We start from the raw sequence: 8510 nt of genomic DNA, 5'->3' as shown, positions 1-8510 counted from the left end.
GTTTGATTCTCTATTCATTTCAGTTTTGTTTGATTTTTAATTTTAAAAAATTTTATTATTTCAGTTCAGTTCAATTTTAGTAAAAAGAAAATGAAAAAAATGAATTAAACCGATTAATTATAATAGTATATTATTTTTAATAATATAAAAAATTAGATTATAATTAAAATTATAATATTTCAATTAAATTTTAAAATATTAAAAATAAATTATAAAAAATAAAAAAATTCAACTGATTAAATTAAATCGAATTGAATTAGATCAATTCAATTCAAATTAATTTTTATCCAAAATCGATTCGGTTTAATTTTCATAAATACTAAAATTTTAATTTTTAATTGATTCAATTCAATTCGATTTTAAATCGAACCGACTAAATATACGCCCTAACTATAACATAATTAATCGGGTTTTGCTAAAAGGCTTCAAGGAGCTCCAACAAAATTAATTAAAGTCAAATTACAACTCTAACTCACTTCAATTGAAACTAAATTTGGTGTTTGGAATTTTAAGAAATGCAAATTCCAACAAGAATTTTGATTGCGTAGAGGATTTGACGATAACATACCTAGAGAGCTTCATCCACCAGAATGACATCAAATCTAGACAAGATGATGGCCTCCCTAACATTATGCTTGTCTCTAGACTTCCAAAGCAGCATCAAATGTGTGGCTACCAAAATAGAAAAAGTTGGATTATGATGAGCTCTGTTTACTTCGAAAAGATGTTGTTAAGGACTAGGACTAAGCATTTCGAATAGCATCCTTATATGGGGGAAGATCACGAAAGACCCTAACTCCCTTTTTAATCCCTAGCTTGCCTATCGCACTTCCACCGACTTTGCAACTCAAACTTCAACTTAGGATCTCAAAGCAATTGAAGGGAAGAATCAAGAAGAACTTCTTGAAGGGAAGTATAGTTTTTTAATAATATTATTAAGTTAAATTTAAATTTTAAAAAGTAAGTGCAAACACTCATTTCCATTGATTGATGATAAAGATTTTAAAGCATGCATTCTTTTAACCTCTTGGCTACAATTAGGGCTGTTGGAATTAATAATATAACGATGGCGGTGAAAGCAGCTTATCAATCACCCAATTTGACGGTGGCTGTAAGGAGTAACGGCCACTCAATCAACGGTCAAGTCATGACTAAAAGTGGTTTGGTAATAGACATGACGGCAATAGAAAACCACTTCAAAATAGTGAGAATGAACTGAGAAATATTTGTTGATATCTCCGAAGGGATTTTTTATGGGAAGATTTGCTAAAACAACATGTTCTCACGTTCAACCGCATACAAAACAAAATGTGGTATATACTAGGGCGTAGTAGTCCGCATAGTTTAAATCAAAATAACTAATTGATTTGAATTAAATTTTAATTTTAATTTAATAATTAATAAATTTAATGTAATTTTTATTTAAAAAAATTGATTTAATCGATTCGATTTTAAAAGATAAAAAATTAATTTAATTAAATTGGATCGATAATTATTATATATTAGCTATACATTTACATTAACAAATAATAAGCCTTTAGCACAGTGGTTGAGTTTCTTACTTGACTTTTAAGAGGTTAAGGTTTTGATTCTTGGTTCCTTCTCTTTTATTTTTTTTTTTTAATTTAAATTAATAAAACTACGATCGTTAATTTTTGTTCAAGAGATTTGAGCCATTCAAAAGTTACTATAAATTCATATTTAATCAGTTACAAACTCTAAAATTATTCTTTCCCTTCGCTCAGCCGACTGTCATTCTTATCCTCTATCGCTCTCCCTTTTCAGCAGTCATCGCTCTCCCTCTTCCGCGACCATTGCTCTCCCTCTCTCGTGGCCATCGCTCTCCCTTTTCCATAGTCATCGCTCTCCCTCTTCTGCGGCCATCGCTGCTGGTCACCGTGGCATCACGGCTGCTGCTCTCCATGGACGACGTGACTGTTGCTCTTGCATGACAATGTTCTCGACCGTCGCTCTTCCTCTTCCACTGCAGTCGCTGCTGGTCACCATGGGTGTCGCGACTACTGCTCTCCATGGGCGGTGCAACTGTTGCTCTTGCATGATATTATCTCCCTCTTCTGCGACCGTCGCTCTCCCTCTCCCTTGGCCATCGCTGCTGGTCAATGTGGGCGTCGCAACTGCTGATCTCAGTGAGCAGTGCAACTGCTGCTCTTGCATGACATTGTTCTTAATCTCGCCTTACTATAGTTGTTTTGCTAGTTTTTCCTTCATTTCATATCTGAATTTGTGGTTGTTTGTATGTATCAAAGTTCTTAGATTGTAGTTGAGTTTGTAACAAATATAGTACACTGTTATATTTTATATTTTATATTTTTAGATCTGTTTGTTGATAATTTCTTGATGAGAATTTTTCTCAACAATGGAAGAAATTCTTGAATCAATAATATTTTTGTTCAATAGTTATAGTAATAGATATGTTTTTATTGATAATTTATTGTGGATGATATTTTATTTTTGATGTTGTACCTTGATTTATTTTCCTTCGCAACAGGAAAGTACCAAATAACCAAAATGACTTAAACTGAAAATTTCCGATTTGATTCAATTCGGTTATTACTCTTGTTAGCTTCAGTTCAATTTTTACAATTTAACAAAATCAATTTTCAATTTTTTTTTATCATTATATGAACTAAGACTCGACCTGTGCATACATCATAATTAAAATATAAAATCCATATTAGAGCTCTCATCAAATGTTTTAGTATGGTCAACATTATATGTCTCAAGATCGTTCAAACATAACTTATACTTAAAATTTTTTATATAAAAAGATCATGAAGCAGGAATTACAAGGAAGAACCCGGACAAAGCACAATTATAATTAACAAATTAATACATGTCCACAACTATACTATTACAACAGACTATACCAGCAACTTAGTTGGCTTTCCGAGCTAACTCTGCTCTTGCAAACCTGGAGTTAGGGAAAAAGGGATAAGTTACAAGAGTCTAGTGAGCAAAACATAAAAAAATAGTTTAATAAAATATATGATCATATGAATGCGTCACAACACAAATAATTCACATCAAGATTGACTTGTCACCAGTAACCCTCTACAGATTCCAATAGTGTCCGGCCCACGAGCACCCTTAGTACTTCCTCTTAAACATAACATAACATATCATATCCATAGTGCTGGGCAGAATGGGTCTCGACCTGGACTTTCTCTTACATATTGTCAGGGGTGTAGAATGGGACTCAACCTGAACTTCCGTATCCATCGTAACATATCATAACATACTCAAGGGTTAGTGGGTCATCCAACATTCATCCACAATAATAATAAATTATGTAATGCATTATATTCGTGAACTTTAATGCAAAACAACCTAATTACATATACATGGTATTCATGATGCATAAGCATGCTTAAAAAGTTTGATTTCTTTACATAATGATTCAGTTTAATTCTACTCATCTCTACTGACGCACGCATAATACTGAAGCAGTTATCTCACTGCAAGCTTCTATGGTCTCACAAGTTTGATTCTATATAGATGGACTTAAATGAGGGACCAAACATAACTTTTACAACACTTAAAAAACCCCTAAGAAACCCTTAAAAATACACAAGAACACTCGTAGAAAACAAGTAGAAAAAGGCTGAACAAGAAACCAGGTGACTTAGGATGGTTAAATGTTAACACAGATGGTAATGTGAATTCTCGTGGTGGAGGTTGTGTTTGTGTCTTTAGGGACCATTTCGGTCGCTGGCTTGGCGGTTTTAAGCTTGTTTTAGGTGGATGTGATCCTTTGGAAGCGGAGCTATAGGAGATTTACAGTGTTTTAAGGTTGGCTTGGGAAAGAGGGTGGAAGAATATTGAATTACAATATGATTGTGCAACTGCTGTGATTTTAGTTTAAGGACAAGGTCAGAAAACTTTCAAAATTGCTAATTTATTAATGAATATCAATAGCCTTTTGCAGCAAGGTTGGGAGGTAAAAGTTAAGAAGATTTTTAGAGAAACCAACAATGTTGCAGATCATTTTGCGAGATTAGCAGTGAGAGGAGAGGTTGAGCTTGTGTGGTTAGATAATCTAGACTGTGAGGCTAACTTACTACTAAATACAGATTGTATTGGAGTGTCTTAGCCTAAATTAATTTAATTGGAATCTCTCCCTCCTTTCAAAAAAAAAAAAAACTATAATAATAAGGGATAATAAAAAAAAACTCTAAACTATTCGGGTTTTAACAAATATATTCCAAACTATAAAAGTTACTTTAAATTAACAATGTAAATTTATTTATATCGTACCATTAAATTTGACGGTTAAATCTAACGAAAATACCATATCATCATCCTAGTCAACACCAAAAATTAATATTTTAATATAATTAATATGCATAGTTAAATTAAATTATATAGAACTGAATTTTAGAAAATTTAGATTTAGCTCTTGAAAGTATATACAAGGTTGAATTTATTTCTCTTTATAATATTAATTTCAGCTTACTTAATGAGACTGTTCATAAGTCAGTTTATAAACTCAGAAACAAACCGAACTCACAAATTTTAACGAGTCAAATACTATTGAGTTTAAGTTTGACTCATTTATTAAACGAGTCTAAAAGTTAAGCTCGAATTTGACTCGTTTAAAAATCAAATTGAGTCTGGTTAAATTTTTATCGAGTCGAATCTCGAGTAACTCACGAATAGTTTGATTCATTTACATTTGATACTGAAAAGATGATAAATAAAAATTACCCAAATCATTGGATTTTTATGAAATTAGGAATTATTTATTAAATTTTTAAAATTTATCAAATTATAAAATTTTATAACAAGTTTTTAAAGTTCAAAACACTATTTTTACCAAAAAAGAAAATTCAAAACACTATTAAAATTTTGTTATCAAAGTTATAAACTGAAAGATGATAAATAAAAATTACCCAAATCATTGGATTTTTATGAAATTAAGAATTATTTATTAAATTTTTAAAATTTTATCAAATTATAAAATTTTATAACAAGTTTTTAAAGCTCAAAACACTATTTTTACCAAAAAAAAAAAAAAATTCAAAACACTATTAAAATTTTGTTATCAAAGTTATTAGTTTATTTATATTATCAATTAAAAATAACATATATTTATATCAATTAGTTTTAATTTAATGGGATTAAGGTTTTTATAAAAAGTCATGAAATTTTGAATTTAAAACTTGAAAATAATTGTAAAAAAAAAAAAAGAGAGAGAGAGAAGAAAGGGAGAGCATAAGATGATGGTTTGGTTTGGGGAAGAGACATTTAGTGATTGATATGTTGAAAGTAGAGAGATTGAATGACTAACTCCTAATTTTGGTTCTCTTTTTTTAAAAAAAAAAATAATAATTTTGGTTTTCTTTTGATGGTTTCCAACGTGAAACGGAACCTCCCTCCCGTCTTCTACTCCCTCCATTTCCAATGGAAAACAAAGTTAGATTGGTGGACCCCACCCCCCCTACTAGGGTTAGGGTGAATTTATCTTTTATAATTACCATGTGCTTTTAGTCGGTAATTATTACTCTATTCATGATCCAACTTTTTAATCCCATTTAAAAGAAAAAGAGTTTTATTAAAATATGTTTTCCCAGCAGCGTGTGGAGTGTAATTTCAACTTAAAATTTTAAAATTTTGAAATTATCTTAATTTTCCCTTCTAATATTATAATAGAGATTGGAGTTACAAACAAACACAATTAGTTCTCAAAAGTTGAAACCTCATAAGTTTAGCACAAAACACAGAATGTGCCCTAACTTCAAATACCCACCCTGATTTTTTCCTATTTTATCTCATCAATTCATTATTTATAAGCAAAGGAATTTCTAATCTAACAACCTAATTCTCTCTTATATTTGGTATCCAAACTCATTAATTTGACCAATTTAAAGTTATTTCATATTCAGAATTAGAATTCAAAACTTCTCATTCAATTTTGTGGGTGTATTGATTATCTACTAATGTATCACAATAATAAAATGGAAATAAATCTATTTTTAACTTTTATATTTTTACTAAGTGTTAAATAAGTCATCATACAGTATAATATTATTTTTTAATAATAAAATATTATTATAATATTATATTATGTTACTTAAACAAAAGTACATGAACAAATTGATAATAAAATAAATTAAACTTACTTAATTTTTACCAAAAAATATAAACTTATTTGTACTTGTATCCATTATAGAATGCCATATTATTGCCGGTTACTATACTTGTCCAAACCAGAAAGGAAAATTTCTAAAACATTATTGATATTGCAACTATTCGATTGATAACATGGCTAGAAAGGCACTATGTTGTGATTGACTTAAATCGACTTAAATCTATAAAAAAGAGTATGTGAAGAGTGGGTGATAACACAATTACTCCGCCACTCAAATTAGTATATTGAAAAATAAAATAAATGTAATATTTTTATATAATAAAATAATATATGTTTGCTTATGTGATTATTCTCTTTTTTATGTTAAGTGGGGATAAATAATAACTTATTTGTGATTGAACTAAAACATATAATATTTTTAATCTTTAATTAAAATTTTTTATTTTAGGTTGATTAAAAATTAATTAATTTTTTATGTTGATTAAAAATTATTTTTTAAAATAAATTAAAAATAATATAAATATTAATGTAGTTACAATTAATAATTACTATAAGTTTTATATAGTTTATTTTATGATATATGATATTTAATAATTATAAAATTAATTTATTTAATATTATAGTAATTTTTTGTTATAATCTTTACTTAAAGTAAAAAATATTTATAATATTGTACAAGTAAATTTAATTTAATGTTATTAATTTTAAATTTAGTAGAATTAAATTACTTATTATACTAAAAATAACTTATTAAATTCAATAATTTTTAACATTTTAAAATTTCAATTATAAATATATATTATGTAGCCTACATTTATTTAATTAGTTACAAGTATATAATTAAAATTTAAGTAAATAATAATTTTATATTTAATTAACTGAAAGTTAATAAAATTTAAATTTATAAATGGATGATAATTTAATAATTGAAATTAACCTTAAAAGTAGATAATAACTTCATTATTTAAATTATTTTATCATTAATAAAAATTTGAATTTTGAATCGTATATAAATAATAAAAAGCTAAATTTATAGTATAAAATTATTAAACAAAATAAAAAGTGATTATAAAATTATTAGATAATATGTTGTTGTTTTAATTATCAATAATTATATTTAAATATTAAAGTAAAAAATTAATTTTTATTATAACAAATATTTAAATTTTGGTTATATATATTAATAAATAAAATATCAAACTTAAGATAATATTATTGAAATAAATTTAATTTTGATAATATTAAATTATTAAATAAAAATTTTAAATTATAAAAATGATTGTAGGATAATAAGTGATAATATAATTAAATTCTGATAAAAACCATTCAAATTATTTAATATAACGTTTAAATTTATAAGATTGAAATTTTATATATATATATATATATTTATTGCTTTTTAAATTATTAGCAATGATATTTATTTTAACATGGATAATAATTCAATTAAACTTATAAGATAAAAGTTATAAACTATTAAAGTAATAATTTAACATCATAAAATTATTAGGTAACGTTATAAATAATTTGATAATTAAAAAAAATCAAAATATAAATAATATGATAATATAAAATTTTTAGATAATATGTTGTTTTAATTATTAATAATATATTTAAATCTTATTAAAATTACAAACATTTACTATATTAATATTAAATTTTAATTTTTATAATATTAAAAAATAAAATAATGTAATATTTATTAAAGATAATTAACAATATCATTTGATTTATTAAAAGATAATAATAAAATATTAAATAATCTAAATTAAAATTTTATTTAATTTATAAAAATATATTAAATATTAAACTATTAAAATATCACATAATAAATTTAAATTTCATAATGATATTCATATCCATGATACGTGGCGTATAAATTGCATTGTACGCTTAATGATATCACTTATGAGTCATGTATAAATTGCATTGTACGCTTAATGATATCTCCTATGAGATTGTGACATAATCTCTAGAGCATTTATGAACTATCAGCGCGCACATGACCTATTAGCGCAATACAGTTTTGACAATAAAATATGTGAAGTTTTATGAGATTGATAGGATATTAGCATATAAAAAGACTTTTTAGTTCAAAAAACAAAAGTTTCGCTAATTCTTATTAATCTAGATCTGATTCATAATCTAAAAGATACCAGATTCGAATCATATATATTAAATTTCTAAATCCAATAATGAAAAATCTTTTCAAATATGTGGGGAATTGTTGTAAAATTAGTTTAGATTTCAAAAAATTTTATAGTCGTTAAAGATTTTATGATCGTTGAAGATTTTATGGTCGTTGAAGATTTTATAATTGTTGAAAATTTTATTTGTGAAATTTTTTTGCTGTTACAGATTTGATATTTAAATCTAATATTAAATCTAATTTTACTATATT

This window comes from Manihot esculenta, chromosome 2 (assembly GCF_001659605.2).
Source record: "Manihot esculenta cultivar AM560-2 chromosome 2, M.esculenta_v8, whole genome shotgun sequence".
NCBI lineage: Eukaryota > Viridiplantae > Streptophyta > Magnoliopsida > Malpighiales > Euphorbiaceae > Manihot > Manihot esculenta.
The sequence above is the reverse complement of the archived record's forward strand: the minus strand, read 5'-3'. Positions refer to the sequence as shown.